The sequence below is a fragment of the Vigna umbellata genome, chromosome 5, assembly GCF_029865625.1.
Source record: "Vigna umbellata cultivar VRB3 chromosome 5, Vumbellata_1.0, whole genome shotgun sequence".
NCBI lineage: Eukaryota > Viridiplantae > Streptophyta > Magnoliopsida > Fabales > Fabaceae > Vigna > Vigna umbellata.
The window spans coordinates 53,118,639-53,137,595 of NC_142169.1; the positions used below are offsets into that span (position 1 = coordinate 53,118,639).

Below are 18,957 nucleotides of genomic sequence, written 5' to 3' on the forward strand. Positions count from 1 at the left end.
TCCAAATGTTTAGCACACAAGTGACCAATTCGAACAAAACAAAAGTACAATAACATTATAACATTATAAAGCACATGGTCTTCTAATTGGTAACTTGTCCTTTCTTATTTTCTGAGTTTTTTCTTCTATGGATTCCTGTGTTGGTTGTGGAGGTGCTTCAGATTGTTGTGTCATTTCCTCAGTTGGTGGTTGGGCTGGTGGTTGAGATGCCTCTGGTAGGTCTGCTTCATGTTGAGGACGTAATGGGAAATTATTTATGTTATGCCCAAGTTGACGACAAATACTACATTTTTTGCGGTGGCCACCTTTAGTCATCTAGGTCTCATCCCTCCTTAGCTCCCATTAGCTCCCATTCCTTAGCTAGATAATTTTCTCTTGAATGGTGGGAGGACGTTTGGGTAGGATGTTATTTCCCATAATAGGTGGCCATTGACTGGAAATATGATGGAGGCATATGTTTCATCATACGTGGACCGTCTGAATGAAATGGGTACATAATATTCTAGATCTAAATTTAAGAACTTCATGGCTGCAATTACATGGCAACAAGGGATCCCAATAATAAGTCATTTCCTGCACGTACAATCTTGTATGTCCAAGTTAACTACAAACTTGTTTGTAATCTATGCAAAATTCCTAACTTCATAGAGTTCTTTTGCAGACCAACTGCCATGAAGTAATAGATGAATACAAGTTAAAAATTAAATGATCAATACTGCCATTTTAATCACAGACCAAGTGCCATCAACTAATAGTGGGAAAGGAAATGCATACCTAGTGATCCTATTTTTGGATAAATTTGACTCTTTTGTAAGTCTCTTTCTAATCTTGGGGCAGATATCAAAGTCCATATTACACATCTTAATTCTGTTGGTTGCCCATCTTTTCATGAGACAAACTCTAATTTCTTCGAGCATGGTTATAATGGGCTTTCGTTGTGCATCAACAATCACACTATTAAAACCTGCACTCATGTTATTGTTTAGTGTATCACAAAGTGCTCGACCTATAAATCTAGATTTAGACCAATACCTATTACAAGGAATAAAAATTATGTTTATATCCACTCTACATGTCATCAATGTATTGTTAAGGAATAAAGAATACCTTGGCAGGATAACAATTAGGTATTTGTAAGCCTCTTCATTCACTTCCTTTATATTTAGCATTTCTCTTTCCCAAGCTTGGGGGTATGTACTTGCAGCAGCCTTTCACATCAGATTCTTCAAGTTTTGCCCATAAAACTTTTTTCTGAAATTTGCATATAAGTGTCGCATGCAAAATCTGTGCTTTGCCCTAGGTAAAAGTTCAAACATAGCTGGCAGTAAACCTTGTAAAAAGGGACCAAATTGAACATTTTAAACAAAAATGGGGACTAATTTTGATATCACTAATACAATTAATCTTAGGAAACAAAACAGAAACATATAAGAAATACATTTACCTTTTGTTGATTAGACATAAAAGTGCATGAAGTGCATACTTCAGCACCCCCAAGGTCTTCTATCAACAACTCCAAAAACCATGTCCAACTATCTTTGTTCCCTACTTCCACAATTGCATATGCCAAAAGTAACATCTGGTCATTAGGATCTCTACCAATAGCTGTTAATAACTCTCCCTTATACTTTCCTTTTAAAAAACATCCATCCAAACCAATAAATGGCCTACAAGAGAGGAAGCTAACCTTGCAAGCTTTCAAACAAACGTAGAATCTCTTAAATGTTGTCTCACCATTGTCACTATTCACTTTAACTTTTACTGTAGGGTTATATGTCAATAATTCATGTGCATTGTCATATATTCTTTTGAACTGATTTTTAAAACTACCTTCAACTTTGCAAGATGCAATTATCTTTGCCCTACGAGCTTTAGAAATTGTGACATTAGTATTCCATTTTCTCAAAGCTTTTGAGAGTATTTCATTTATCTTCAAATTCGGATTTTCATGTAGTGAATTATCTAATGTCTCACTCAACCACTTAGCATTCATCGTTTTAATGTTGAATTGCCTACTGCAAGTATGATTATCCAATATTTTTCTCAATTGCCATGTCCTACATCCTTCCAAATACCCACAATAAGCCATCCTGAACAACTTTCTTGGGCACCTAAACATCTCACTCGTACCCTTCTGTTATGATTCTTAATAAACTTCAAATTCCTCCCACCATAGACTGCATAACTTCTAACACCATCCATAAACTCATTTTTATCCCTAAACTTTGTTCTAACTTCCCACTTGTATTCAGACATACTCTTTTGCATAACAAATGTCCCAAATGGACCACAACTTTGCCTTTCATCACTTGCATCCTCACTTCCACTCTCTTCTGGAGTGGCCAAAAAATCTAAGTCTCACTCATCATCAGACAACCTCCTGTCATATGGGTTTTTCTGGCTATGTGCAATATCATCTGCATCCTCACTTCTAATTTCTTCATTTTCATTAACTTCCATTGATACAACCCCTTCTATATTGTCCAAAAGTACTTCATCAACATTTACATCAACATTTACATCAACATCCACTAGTCCTTCATCCCCTTCTCCTTCATCAACATCTTGTTGTCCTTCATCAACATCCCGTTGTCCTTCATGCCCTTGTCCTTCATCACCATGCACCTCTCCTGCATCATCAGACACACTTGAAATAAAATCTTCAATGTGTACTTCTTCCTCCACATGCACGTGTTGTTCCTTCATGTCCTTCGCCTCTATTTCTTCCTCCCTCTGCACCTATTGTTCATCTCCACCTCTACTTCCTCCTCCTCCCCCTACACTTCATCATCCAAACAATGCACCTCCACTTCATCATCCAAACCCTACACCTCCACTTCATCCAAACCCTTCACTTCATCCAAACCCTACACCTCCACTTCATCCAAACCATGCACCTCCACTTCATTCAAACCCTCCACTTCATCCAAACCCTCCACTTCATCCAAACCCTACACCTCCACTTCATCTCCATCCCTACTTACATGGCTATCTTCTCCACTATCTAAACTTCCATGATAGAGCAAAAGAACTTGTTCACTTACTTCATTTTCAACCACTACTGGCTCATCATCCACATCGTGGACCACAAACAAGTGAACTTCCCCAAAATACTTAACAACGTTTACCATGTTCATTGCACCTCTTTCCTCAACCAACTTATGCAGAATATTTTCAACGCAATAAAATATGTCAGTCACTTTAATATACCTCAATTCCTTAATAGCATCTACCACTTCGAAATAACTCCATTTGTTAGGGTCCACACTCCAATATGTCATTTCCCCACCAACATATTCAAAAGGAATATCATTTAGTACGGTCCCACTATGGTGGACCACAACATTAAACCTCTCCTCAGACATCCCAAACGCAAGCCTACAAAATGAACTTTATGGGCATGGGACCAATATATAAACGCTAAAAGTAATTGCTAACAGGTATGGGAAACCAAAACCAAAGACAAAAAAGAAACAATGACCTTCACACAACCAATTATAATACGTTATACAACAATGCCCTAAACAGTTTACACAAATGTTAAAAAAAATTCTAACTTTTCCAAAATCTAACACTCACAAACCAAAAATTTTCCAAGTTTTACAATGTTGAACAAAAATGTTAGATACGAATGCCACAAAACAAAGATTACGAACGCAAACCTGATTTTCCCAAAGATGAATGCTTCCAATTCGAACAACACGTCACTGGTGTTCTCTCCCAAACCTGTTTTCCCAATCTCGTAGATTTCCCTCCCAAACCACGATCAAAACTTCAAAACTAAATACCTTTAATTTATTTTTCAAAAGAATAACCTTAATAAAAGAAATAGAATTTCAAAAATAATAAATCCAACTCACAACGCCACAAAGGACTTCACGTAAGCCAATACATGACATTTCACTCTGTAATTGCACATCTGGACATCTGGCCGTTAACGATTTAAACGACGTTTGCAAAAATGACTAAATTGAACACAAATTACATTCGTTAGAACTACATTAAACAAAAAAAAATTGGGACCATTTCGAACATTCCCAACCAAAATTGGGACCAAAAAAGGTATTAAACCAACATTTAGAGTGTGATTTTTAGAGGCGTGAACATCATCAAAGAGTTTTGTCTCTTTCTAAACAAAGGTTTTTTTCTACTCACATTACCAGAAATCAAATACCTTGTAACATGATTAAGAAAGTCAACTATCTATCAATGACCCTGAATCTCGTTAATAGACTGTAAGAACTAATAATCCATATATTGTGTGTCTTACTAGGACCTTAAGCATGAATTTACAAACAAGTGACAAGATATTAGTAGTGGCTTAAGAGCTTTTGTTGGTCAGAATGAAATTCTTTGTCCCTTAGAAAAAGGAGATCTTTTGATAAAAAAACTCAGAAACTCAAGTAAGTAAAAAAGTTTAAGATCTTTATGAATACAATAAGTACGAATGATTATTAAGTGAATCTTTTTTTAGAAATACTAGTTATATTTATAGAATTAACATAGACTATGAACCTATATTCTTATAGGAATAATACTTATCTCAAGTATATAATAACATAATGATACTTCATTATAAATAATAATCATAATATCAAACTATTGAGATTAGTTATGATATGTGAATATTATTCCAATAAACATAAATTTGGACTCTTCTAGAATGAAGATATTTAATGAAGTTTATTGGACCGTGTTTTTTTAGTATATCTATTCGACCGAGTAAGAACATGTAAACATAATTGGTTTCTAGCTCATGTCACACTGCTCTTGTAACTAAAAGACATGAAATGTTGAAACTGTATTTAAATAAACTGAAGACAGTAACATTGTTGAAAACGACCCTATAGTATTTAAATGATATAGTCTAAAGTAGACACATGTCTCGGACAAAAGTCTGTGCTGTTTTGCTTTGTCTCCAGAAAGCTTTGTACTGGAGGGGACAGCTAATTTGACTAATCCCTTCCTTCGTCATAATATATTTCAAACCACACGCGTTGCAATGTTTCCTAGGAAGCCGGAATCATACAGCACAGAAATTATTAGAGACTACGAGTCAATGATCACTCTGCTACCTTGGAGTTATTTCTAGGCCAAACAACACGGTTTCACGTGAGCTTTTAGACTAATAAAACTCTCTTTTACTCGACACTTTTGATTACGTTAAAATAAGGCACTTCATATTTTACATGCATTCACACAGCTTGTGAACCCTGTGTATGTAGTGGTTGTCAATGACAAGTAATTCAATTCATTTTCAACTTGCAATATGGCCATATTGAATTGAATTGAATTTAAAGAGCAAGGAGTTTAGTGTACAAAATTACCACAAGCGTAAAGAATATAAGGATATGAGTGTTACTGGTGATTATGAAGGCTCAGATCAAACTCAGTTTAAGAGAAATGCAATTAAGCATAGAAAGAAAGTGAAACTGTAGTAAGAAATAAAAGATCCATACTTTGTTTTGCTACAGATTTCAACTTACATGTTTTGCAGTTATAAAATATATCTCAGAAAATTTAGAATATAAGTCTTTCTTGATATTGCTTGTATTGCTGACATAGATTAAGGATGTTCTCTTACAAAACAGTAATTTGACTATGAAGTGAGGAGAAATTGTTCAAAGAAGTTAAGGATGATACATAACCTAACTAGAAGCCTGGAGTAACAAAAACTGAAATCACTGTTGTAGGATTTTCATCTCCAAGCACAAGAGGCAATAAGAACTTGATTCTTCCAACCAAGAAAAAGTGCACCATCTTTCTCTTCTAGAGTGTAGTGACCATGGTAGCTCTGGAGAAGATCTTTGATTGAAGAATTAATAAAGGAGTTCAAAGGATAAGGTGAAAATCCAGCATCTGTGAAACGCATTCTCCACTTATTCAGAAGCTCATGACGTTCAACTCTTTCTTCTCCTTCACATGCTATTAAGTTGACAACTTCACGAGCCAAACAGTGCTGCTCCACATTAATCCTCTCTTTGTCCTCCCTTGGACGAGCAGCATCAATTGAATCAAAAACAGCCAAGTAGTAGTTCATTGTCTCAACGAATCGCTGCAAGAAAGGGGCGTTGTTGGTGTTAAATTCTTGCTCCACAAGAGTCACCACCTTAGGAGACAAGTGCTTGGCTAATCTCAACAACCTATCGCGATGATTGTGGCCATTCACACTAGCATCAGGCACATGGTGCAATATAATGGCAAAGTTCACAGCCACAGCTTCATAAGGGCGTAGTTCAAGGTCTTTAAGCTGCACTTGAGAAGCAGGTACTCTCACAGCATTGAACTCAAAGGGTACATTGCATGACTCTGCAAGTGCTGATAACCTTTTCCCTACAATATCAAGTCCTCCTCCCCGTGCATAAGACGAAAAGGAGTCATCAACACCTGATATTCTGATCTTTGGTGGCCCTCCGGGTCTGTGAGCAAGAGCATGAATCAGGCTCACCCATTGAGTTCCCTGGGAAATCTGAAAGTCTATTATGTGAACTTCACTTTCCTCCTTCAGAGCTTCAGCAATTGCTCCATTTGCTGACAGGTATCCAAACTTGAAATATGGACAAACTTCATAGAGTACATGCATGTATGAAAGTAGCTCATTACCAGTAGGCTCACTACATTTCAAGGATTTATAGATTGTGCTTCCTGAATCAGCCATCCTTGCTACAAGAGACTCCACAATGTATGCTCCCAACCGCTGAATCGGATTGCCGGAAACGGAAACCATCTTGCGTGACTCTGACATCATCCATTCAGTTGTCTCCATATCATTCACAGCCATTGCCTTTGCACAAGTATAAAGCATCTCTTTCAAATCCCCTCTAGATACCATCTCCATCATTTTCTTCCACTTCTCAGCCTCTAGCAAAATCGAATCAGCTTCTCCTGGCATTAGAGCGCCGTAGATATCTAGCATATCCACATTAGGTCCCAGCATAGCAGTTTCCAGTTCTCTCATCTTATGCGACAGGTCATCAAGGTCGAGAATCGCGTAAGGATCATTCTCAGGTGGGCCACTAGCAATTTCAAGAGAATGCTGTGGCCTTAGCACATATGAATTTGACTCTATCTTTGACAATGGGCTATTGTTTGATGAGAAACTGAGAGCAGGTGGAGAATTTTGGCAAGGGAAACTGTTGCTTGTGGAAGCAGATTCAAGGGTGCAATATTGCTCTAAAGTTTGGACAGAAGGGTAGGTTGTTTGGCTGCTGTTATCAGAGGAAGAGTAATTGTCTATGTTCTCACTTGATGGTAAGCAATAAGACTCCAAATTTTGCACAGGCTCAACATAGAACCCACCAGAGCCATAAGAAATTTTATGATTCTGAGATGTTTGCATTGAGAACAAGCCAGCCAGTTCCAGATCCAGATATAGTCAAACTCCAAAAGATTTCCACACAAAATCAGCTGAATTATGGACTCTATTCAAGCCTGGCTAGCATTATCCGTCTTTTAATTGTAGTTTAATGAATATCTGAGCTGTTCTGCAGAAGGCCAAGGAATCAATTTAGACAAATATGATACTTAACAAAGAAATCTTAAACTGTAAAAAGATCAAAACAAAGACACAGTCTATTAATACTGATTGAAGAAGGTAATGTAGTTTGCCTAAATCTGTTGGCAAAGGAGCATGTGATCTATTATTCACATAAAGTTCAGAAACTAAAGATTAGAGGTGAAATTTTTATTAAGAGATTCCTTGCATTTCAAAACCAGAAGAGTAAGCTTCTTGACAACACAATCTATATTTCCCAGATTAGTAACAAGCTATTAACATGAACAGCAAACCGAAAGTGTCAGAAGATCTTTTGATCAGTGGTTTCGATTTAAGCAATAAAAAAAAATTAAAAAATTAACTAAGATAAATCTTTACACTACGTAATGGATTCGGAACACCTACATAATGTAAAAACAAGACCCTATTCTTTTTCTTCTTGGCTTATCCTCAATAGAAAAAGTAAAAAAAGGTGAAGTTATTCAGAAAAGGCTCTATTGGTATTCTAAACACAAAAGATTAGCTATACTGTAAAACCACCAAACGGGCAATTAGGAAAACTCTATTGGTATTCTGGGTTGGACTCAACTCTGGGAACTCAATTAACACAGAAGTTTTTATCAAACAGTTTTAAACCTTCCCTTGGTCAGAAACTACCTCGAAAAAGTATGCATTCAAATCCATATTCAAACAGAGTAGAAAAACACAGATAAGAAGCTTTCCCTCAATGACTATTGAAACAAAGCCAAAAGGTAATTAGAAAAAACATACAAATATAGAACAGAAAGAGCTTAAACATGCCATGAGTATCAATGAACTCCAACAACAACCCTTTTTCACAAACTCAATAAGAACAACCATTGAAGAAAAAACAAAAATAATACATTTGATGTGGAGCACCATCATCAACTTAGCAAGAAGAGACACTTGATGATATGAACCAACAACACAAATCATGAAAAGGGAGAGTTCATAAATTTGAGAGACACTCACCTCTGCAAAAAAAGCTGATCTGAAAGAAGATTACCCAGTTGGATTTGAAGCTCAAAGTGAGTGAGAAGAGTCTATCATGCACATACACATATGTGTCATACAAAGAAATTTTGTTTGGAAATATAGAGATTATATCTTAGAACACATGGCAAGTCACAAAGGTTGTAGTTGGGTGGTGCTATGGTCCCTATGAACTATGAATTGCACTTTTGCCATTTTATATATGGACGCCAACATAGAAAGTCTCCTCCACTGCCAAATTACATTTTTGACTCTGACATCGCACTTAATTTACAAAAGACTTTGATTACTTTCTTAACTTTTTCTTTCTTTTGTTTCTACTCACTTCAATTATTCTCGAATATCTTTCGATTTCTAATACTATATTTATATCTATTAATATTTTACTTTTAACACCAACATGTTCAAAGGTTTGTGACGAAGAGGGTGATCGCTACATCGACATTTATTTAAACAAAGTTACCAAATTCTTTTTTTTAAGATAAGAAAGAGACATGATATTATTTTCTTTTATTTTATTTTTTGTGTTTAATTTCTACACCATTGGAGTTATATTAACACTTATTAAGGGTTTTAGTGTATGTTTTGTCATCTTTAACAAAAGCTTTTGTACCTTTATTTTAAGTAAGAAGGGAGAAAAAAATTTCTCAATTCTTTTCTTTTTGTCAAAAATGAAAAGAAAAAGGTATGCATAACACGTTAAGTTATAATTATTTTGTATGTCCCTTATGTAAAGTTATTTTACAAAAATTTCTTTTGAGTAAAATAAATAATATTCCAGTAAATATATAAAAAAAACTATATATAACCATAGAATGACTAAATAACATGTTTGTTTTTTCACATCCAGCAAGAGATTTGGAGAAACCAAATCAATACAATTACAGAGTCTCAATTATCTCAAATTACTGTTTTTTAAATTCCTTTATTGTTTTTTAGTTTTTCTGCTCCTCCTAATTTCACACTCTTTAGACAAAAAATTATCAAATAAAATAAATGAAGAAAAAGCCAAAAAGGGAATTCCTTTTAATGGAATTAACTTCAATTTTAATCCCAACAGAAGAAAAGTTACACTGCCTCAGTTCTTGAAAGTCCTTATGTACACATATAAATTCTGTGAATAAAAAACTTGTTTATAAGCTGGATATTGAGTAAGATAAGCTTGTGAAAAAGTTGGCACTTTAGAAAGTTTATAAGCATTCACTTTTAAACACTAACATTTATGGATAAACAAAACTAAAAAAAACGTACGAGTTTAATACTATTATATTGAAAATGCAAATTTATAGAAGCAATTTTAAAAATAACTATCGTAAAAATCATTATACTTATTATGCATAATTGTAAAACTCTTGAAATATTATTTTTTTAAAAATACAATTGGAACATTATTAATTTTTTTGTTGTTTTGTTTATTAAAAAAGGCATGGAAAAGTGGGTACGAGTGACATAGACACGTCATGGAATTGAGTGGTAGTAAACATCCTAATGATGCATGTGCTGGCGTCTCCTGGAGTGGGCCCCACACGCTTTCACCTCCTTTCATTTTAATTCCTAGTTTTCCATAAAGAAAAGTAAATAACTATAATACATAATATAGATAAATAAATAAATTTCATTATTTTTTGTGTATGATAATTTATTATTTTCTTCCTTAGTTCTTGTGAGTTTATTTTATATTTTTGTAATGTTTAAATTTTGTATAAAAACGCAAACTGCTAAGATATGCGAGATGAATTCGCGGAATAATTTCTTTTAGATAGATAACTTACTCACTATAATAAGTATAATTTATAATCTAATGAAAAAGGCGTAGTTTTAATACAAAAAATTTAATTTTTTAAACTTATATAAACTTTGTGAATGATTAGGATAATAAAATACGTGTTTGATCTTAATCATTATTATATATTATACTTATTAAAGAGTGAAAATTAATGTTAATATATGATTAGTTTTGAAGAAACCATTTATATTTTTTAATCTAAGTGGTTATTTAAATATTAATGTTAATTTTTACTTTAATAATTATATGCCGATTATTAAAGATTAACCGTGTCCAATTATTTTAATTATTTATAGATTTTAAATAAAATTAACAAAATAATTTTTTATTATACTGAATCGATTAATTATCTAATTTTTATTTGTAAAATAAAAGATTGAAAATCTGAAAAAAAAAATTATAGGAGGTAGATATACAAGAGAAGGCTAGCATGTTGAAAAGTAATGTGATGCTGAGTAGTTATTTATTATAATTAAAAAAGTTCATATTTTATTTAACGGTTGAGATGGTGAATTGGTTGTTTAAGTTGATTAAATTGTGAATAAATTGATTAAAAGGTGGAATTTGTCCTTCTAAGATACGTCGGAGGAAAAAGAGTTAATGTGGTGAAAGAGATGAAGTAGATAGATTGCGTTGAACGTTGAAGCCCTACGTGTCCGTGGGTGTGTGGTTTGAGTAGAGTAACGTGCATGGCTCTAGGGTTTCTCATATCAAAGGACTTTCAATTTAAAGCTTGAGTTCAGGATATTTTTATGCTTAGGCTGCACTTTTTAAGGTCATTAACATATTTGCTTCCTTCTCTACTTTCAAGATACTGGAAGTTAACTTTATTTTAAACTAATTTTATATCTTAATTAGTTTTGTTATGAGTTACTTCCTAGATAAAATGAAAGATTTAGTTAAATTGTAGGATTTTGAGTTCTCAGTCCATCAAAGATTTTGAATGTAATGATTTTATTAAATACACATTCAACAACAATGATATCATGACATACTTTTATATTCATTTGACACAGACTATAAAAATAAAATGGTCAAAAAGTATAAACGTTTGTATTATTTCAAGAAAGAAAAAAGTGGAAAGTAAATAAAGATACTATCAAATGAATATAAAATATTTAAGTGTGTCAAAGAATCTTTAATCTTATTTTAACCATATTATATTAACAAATTTAAAATTAAAAAGATACTTTTAAATTATGTTTCTTTGTATAACGTGTTTTTGTTAAACATATATATTTAACCTTTATAGTTTAAGACCAAGATATTAGGCTTTTTGCTGGATATTATTTTAATGAAAGGAACAAACTTTTTGCATGATTACATACATTTGATGATAAAACACAAATTATTGTATTCCGAGAAAGAAACGTACACATAATAACTTAATTGTACTGTATATATAATTAAATACTTCTTGCTTATACTAGTATAAAACTCATTCTTAAATAAATACATGTCAGACTTATAAATATATATATATATATATATATATATATATATATATATATATATATATATATATTTATAAAAACTCATAAAGTAAATATAAATAATATATATTATAAGGTATGTTAATTATGTTTCATTAATTACTGTATTAATTACTATATTATTTGTTAACGTGCTAAATTAACTTGAGTTGTTGACATAATCAGTCCATTTTAGGGACAACAAACACTTAAAAAAAAAGACAAATATTATAGAGATTGATTGTAAGTATTTGAAAGACAAACATACACTCGAATAGATAAGAATACTAACCTAACACATGACAAAGTAACATCATCACATATCTAACGTATAAACTTGAAAATATACAAATTATGGATTAAATGTAAACTTTTTAAAAAATTATACTTTAAACTTATTTATTTTTGTAGCAAATTTTCTTTATGTAAAATAAAACTTCTTCAAGTTTACATATTTAGCAGTTTTACATTAGATTTTTAAAATATTTTGATTATTCTCAATATTTATAAGCTTTTTAATCTTTTTAATTGTTTTCAAATGTATCTTCGCAGTTGAAATCACTTTCAATTTCATTATTAGGATTAACAATGAACTAATTCAAATTGCTCTTTGCAGGGTTAATGGTTGTTATTGCTAGGAACACTTTTTCAAGGGAATTTTTGCTTTTGATTATTTATGTATTTTATTCTGGATAATTTTGTGAAAACAGATAGAGTAATAAATGTCAGTAAGAAGTTTTTTTTTTTATTTCTATAATTTTGTATTTGATTTGTTATATAACTCTAATTTAGGCTTTCTTTCTATATTTATTAATTTTAATTTATTAAAAAGATTCATTTGAGAAGTTTTTTTCTTTTAAAAAACAGGACCTAGTTATTTGATTCATTAGGATCTTGCATGATTAATAAGAAATTTCTCCATATATGCAAGACATGTTCGGAAAGTGAAGAGAATGTTTAAAATAAATAGCAATCTTTGAGTTGAAAAAACAGTGGGTGAGAAAGTATGTCTCATAAACTTTATAGATGCAACTTCACTTACTATAAATGGTTACAGTGATAAAGGCAAATTAATAACTTTATAGATGCAACATTTTCTAATAATAAATAAACTTATTTTCAAAACGACATTCATAAGAGTCTTTATTCACATCATTGTCATCACATAATAGTCTCCATCCACGTCATCATCCAATAGTCATCATCAATATCATCATATTATGTGACAAGTTTTACTAGAATAAGTTTATATTTTTTCATAATAATTACTTCTTAAAATAACTTTGGTTTAATCATTTTCGAGGTCTCTAATTTTGTTGAGAAATCTTAACTAGTTTCTTAGTTGTTGTTTTTTTCTCAATTGTGTTCCTATTTTCGAAAATTAAAGCAATTAGGTTCTTGTCGTTAGTTCCGTACTAACACCTTTAAAGGAGGTGTCACATGTCAGTTCCTGGTTTTTTTGAATTTTTTGAGTGTGTGTTGTTGAGGTTCCTTTAGACGAGAAGGTTTGATTTTTGTTTCTTCTCACCCAATGTATAATTATGGATTTGGATAAAAAGGGAGGTAGAAGGAACTTATGAAAGCAACAAGTGTGGGTTTGGCTTATTTATTTTCACAATACATTTTTTTAGGTGTAAAGGCACTTTGTTTTCGTTATTTTAGTCTTTTATTCGGTAATTGTGGTCGTCCACCTTATAATGTCACACTTTTTTAATGTATCAGTTTTCTTGTTCTACTTCTCTTAAACGATGTTATCCCTATCTCTTGTGTTTTTCATATATTTTTTCAACTAGGTATTTCCATTTAATATTTTATTATTCTTTAATATTATGTTGAAATTACAGTCGTTATGCTAGTTAAAAATTTACAAAGATGCTTGTATATCTATAGTTATATAATGCCACACCAAGGGTAACTTGAGGATGAATTGTATTAATTTTGATCTATCTTTTTCTTTAGTGATATATTCTTTCTTTTCTTTTCTAAATTTTCCTGTCTTTAATATCCTACAAATAAACACTTCCAAAATTCTAAACTTTCATTATTTATATATTGTGTTATGACACAGAAAGTAACAATATGGATACAGGTTGGATAAATTCTAAACACACAACTAATGAGAATAAGAAGAGCAAAGTAGAACAATTTATTAAATTTTCCATGAGGAATGTTCTAGATAATAATGAAAGATTCTATTGTCCATATGTGTTTAAATGAGAGAAGACTACCCACTGAAGTAATATGAGAGCATGTTTTATGTGATGGATTCCTACATAGTTACACAAAGTGAACATGACATGGTCAAATAGTAGACATGCCAACAACACATATAGAAGATTGGTTGGATGATATGAATTGTGATGTTAGAGATGTTGGAAAAGCTGACAAAATAGTATTTCCTGAGGCGTGTAGAGTCACTGTCCTTAAGGACTTATCCGCGGTGTGTTGCGCAAGTCCCCCAGATACAACAGGAACTTCTCAGAATGTCTGAGGATCTCAGAACTAGCAAGGAACTCTAAACAGAATATAAGAATAACCCAGAATATTTTTAGAAGAGAGAAAGAGCTAAAGAATGAAATTCAGAAAAGAGAAGAATGAGAAAGACTGAATTTGGTGTGTCTTGGAATGGAGGAGGAACTCTCTATTTATAGAGCTAGAAAGAATCAAGAAAATAAAAGAAATTAAAAAATCATAAATGATTTAATTAAAACAAATTTGCACGTTGAAAGAAAATGAACGTTGCCACCCAACGTTCCAAACATTAAAGCTCACCATTTAATGTTTTTAAACCACACATTAACTTTTGCAATAATATAATATTAATATATTATAACAAGAGATAATGTCTTTCAACATTCACAAATGTATGAAAAATTGTGTGTGGACTAAGTTCATTCGATTGTCGACAATATTAAAAGTGTTCAATCACTAGTACAAAAATCGCGTACAACGTCGAATATTTTGGGTTTTTAACGGCAAATTCACGAACGACGTCATATCAGGAGATGTTAAATTGACGTCGAATATAAAAAATTCGACGTTAAGTTAACGTCGAATTTTGTCAATATACGACTTTAACTTAACGTCTAATTTTGTTAATATACGACGTTAATCATCTTTTTTTTTGTTTTTTTTAATTAACTGTGATACTTTTTTACAACTTTACGAGACCTGAAAAGCAGAAAAACAACAAATTTCAGTTTTTGGTATTTTATAAAGCAAGAACCATGAACGTAGTATCAAGAACAAACAACAATAACCAACAACAAACAAATTCAATCAAACAACAACAACAACAAACAAGTTCAACCAAACAATAACAAACAAGTTGAACAAATAAGTTCTTCAAAACGAAAACGAAAACTAACCTTCAAAAGGTGGGTTCGTTGGAATAAAGTGTTGTCACTGGTGATAGAGAAAGCAAAATGCGCCTATGAAGGACAAAAGCACGAAAATAATCGGTCAAAACAAATGAAAATCATACATAAAATGCATTTATATCAAATGAAAGAAAGATTACATGTGATGGTCGTGAAACTTCGTTCGAGAAAAGTTTGAGAAGAGAAGAGGGTCTTGTGCGCTAAGATAAAGTGAATGAATTTTCAATCTTCAGCTCATATTTTTATTGAATTCACTAGCCTTTTGACGTTTAACGCTGGGGCATTCGACGTTTTATATCATTTTACGTCGAATTACAATTCTAAACGACGTTTAATAATTGCATTTATTTACAAAAATGACATCGATAATTTTTAACGTTGGCTATTCAATGGTTGGACGTTAAACGCGTGACGTTATACGCTGATTTTGTACTAGTGAATGTAAAAGCAAAAAGTGAGTGGACTGATAAAAGTTTCATAAAATTGCTTGAGTTGTTGAGTGACATGCTTCTTGAAGGTAACACAATGCCAACATCTAATTATGATGAAAAAAAGATATTGCATTTGTGTTAGGATACAAACAAAGTTTCACATTGGATAAAACAAGATATGAACATGAGTTTATATACACATAAAATATCTTCATTGGTAAGAGACCTTTTTAAGTGGTACCAAAAGAAAATTCGTGAGGGCTTGGCCCAAAGCGAACAATATCATGTGTTTTGTGTTGAATTCCATGAAAAGATGTAAGATTTGTATATATTCTTCATAGATAGATATAAATTTCTGTATGTGGATTATTTTGTAGGAAAATGGAAGATTGAAGAATAATAGAGTTGGTACCAGGAGTGATCAGCGAGTAGAGTAATCCAATGTGTCAGATAAGCTATATCTCGGCCAATGAGAAAACACTTTCTGAAGAACTATTAAAAATGTCTAGAGTTGAAGAAAAGGGTATGGGAATGCAACTAAGACTCAAGACACGGGTTAAGGCACTTCCAGGGTTCAAAGACTCCATCTTTCTTCATCCATTTCACCATTTCAATCCCCTCTTGTGTTTTAGATGTATAGGAGTAACTAAACTTCATTTCAATGGGGTTGGATGTAATGTACCTAAACTCTTTGTAGTGTTTTCTATGTAAGACAATATCTTTCAAAAATCTTGTATTCTCTCTCTCTCTCTCTCTCTCTCTCTCTCTCTCTCTCTCTCTCTCTCTCTCTCTCTCTCTCTCTCTCTCTCTCTCTCTCTCTCTCTCTCTCTCTCTCTCTCTCTCTCTCTCTCTCTCTCTCTCTCTCTCTCTCTCTCTCTCTCTCTCTCTCTCTCTCTCTCTCTCTCTCTCTCTCTCTCTCTCTCTCTCTCTCTCTCTCTCTCTCTCTCTCTCTCTCTCTCTCTCTCTCTCTCTCTCTCTCTCTCTCTCTCTCTCTCTCTCTCTCTCTCTCTCTCTCTCTCTCTCTCTCTCTCTCTCTCTCTCTCTCTCTCTCTCTCTCTCTCTCTCTCTCTCTCTCTCTCTCTCTCTCTCTCTCTCTCTCTCTCTCTCTCTCTCTCTCTCTCTCTCTCTCTCTCTCTCTCTCTCTCTCTCTCTCTCTCTCTCTCTCTCTCTCTCTCTCTCTCTCTCTCTCTCTCTCTCTCTCTCTCTCTCTCTCTCTCTCTCCAAAGTTCTAAAAAGTCCTACAAAAATGCTATTTTTTGGTGTATTTTTCTAAAGTGCCATTGCTTTGAAAAATGTGGTGAGGTAACAATGCTCAGTTGTCCGATGTTGCTCCTTATGGGCCATCTCATGATCAACTCATATTAAGGATGTGAGCTACAAAAAGAATTTATCCTAAGAATTGCTAATTACACCAAAATACAAAAGAAACACTTAAGTTAAACTAGTTTTTTTTCTACCCTTGGAAACTACTATGATCTTCCAACTTAAACTGCATCTAGTTCAAATGTCCAAAAGTTATTCTCTTGTACTCAAATTAAAGCCTTTTTAGTCTAAAATCCAATGCAACAAATTTAAGCTCAATTGGACATTTGTGGAAAAAGTTATGAACACAACTGTTAGCAAATATTATTGTCTGAAGTAACTTAACCTCGTACAATTTGATGAGAGTATCACAAATATCCTTTGATGTAGTCTTCTTCCTAATGCTAGATAAAATCGCATTTGATCTTTCTAAGTGCAAATTTGTGATAGCGTTATCATTAATTTTTTTTCCACATTTGATTCATGATGTTTACAATTTTTTCTTCATTTGTTTCTTATAAATTGTCCTATCTTAATATTGTATTCATCCTCAATTTTCAAAATGAGAAATTATTTTCATTCAACTTCGCTATCTCATTTTATCATCATGGTTTTAAATTTGACTTATGCACTTCTTATTACGGATAATATTGTCTATTACAGCAACGCCAATCAACAATATTATTCTAATGATAATAGCAATTTGAAACAAAAGTTTTTACAAAAGAACTAAACATATATATACAATAATATAATTTTACTAAAAAAATTACGCACTATTTTTTTTAACAATAATATAATTTTACTAAAAAAAAGAAAATTACATACCATTTTTTAAGGGTTAAATATGTTTTTAGTCCCTAAACTATTAGCCATTTCTGGTTTTCGTCCCTCTTCCAAAGTAAGGTACACTTTAGTCCTCAATCTTTAAAAAACATTCGTTTTAGTCGAAAAAACGAACGTTTTGAGGACTAAAACGAGGACTAAAAACAAAATTTTGAGGACTAAAACGAACGTTTTTCTAAAGAATGAGGACCAAATTGTACCTTAGTTTGGAAGAGGGACGAAAACCAAAAACGACCAATAGTTTAGGGACTAAAAAGATATTTAACCCTTTTTTTAATTCCAAGGAAAAAACTATACACTCTTTTGGAAATAGAAAAAACAACTTCTTGAAATATCTTAAAAGAAAAACTAATTTTCTCTTTAACTTTTCTCTCAAATATTAAAATAATAATAAAAGAAAAAGAAAGAAAATTACATACCAACTTTTTAATTCCAAGGAAAAAACTATACTCTTTCTTGAAAATATAAAAAGCAACTTCTTGAAAAATCTTAAAAGAAAAACTAATTTTCTCTTTTAACTTTTCTCTCAAGTATTAAAATAATAAAAAATAAAAGGAAAAGATTTTGATGTCCTACTAAGAAAAGAGTGTGTGCTCCTTTAAAAAGTAAGACTAAGTCAAGTTTTCTCATTATAATTTTGATTAAAATAATTTTTTTCATTGTTATGATACTTTTTTCGATTCAAATTTATTTCACTATTTTGAATATTTTTACTTTTTGATCTCATTTGTTTTAAAAATTTGTCAAAATAATGATAAAAGTATTGCAACAATGACATGTCACCTGTAAAAATTGATTTGTTGATGAAAGCAATATATCGCATAAGAAATTAATATTATACGATATAAATTTGAAAAAAAAATTATATTAAGTCGTTTTTTAAAAATTTAGAACAAGTAAGAGTAATTCAAAATAGAAATTAAAAAAATACCAGTGAAACTAAAAAAAAAAAAAAAACTATTCAGCCTCTACAAGAGATGTATTTCATAGAAAAGATTATGCAAAATTTTCTTCCGGTTTAAATTGTGGAAAATTCTCTATGGATAAACTTAGGGAAATTTCCTAAAAAAAACTGTGACAAATATTTCCCATATATATTATCCATGAACTTTCGAACGTATATTTTATATAAATTTAATTATTATTCATTAATTTTAGACGAGCGATTACACTATAATTTAGACCTTAGAATAAATTTTAAATTTCATACAATTCATTTGAATATTTCATC

The 18,957-nt window shown here is 31.9% G+C and overlaps 1 pseudogene across 2 annotated transcripts; it reads right to left on the minus strand.

Annotated features, from left to right (window-relative positions):
* Window positions 1-5,438: 5,438 nt before the first annotated feature.
* On the minus strand, window positions 5,439-8,683 carry LOC124820451 (scarecrow-like protein 21 pseudogene; annotated as a pseudogene). Of its 2 annotated transcripts, none has more exons than XR_015779698.1 (2): window positions 8,489-8,683; window positions 5,439-7,479 (listed from the first exon to the last, which is right to left on the minus strand). The product of XR_015779698.1 is annotated as a scarecrow-like protein 21 pseudogene, transcript variant X2 (transcript). The 2 variants fall into 2 exon arrangements; XR_015779697.1 differs by having other exon boundaries at window positions 5,439-7,484.
* Between the last annotated feature and the right edge of the window lie 10,274 nt (window positions 8,684-18,957).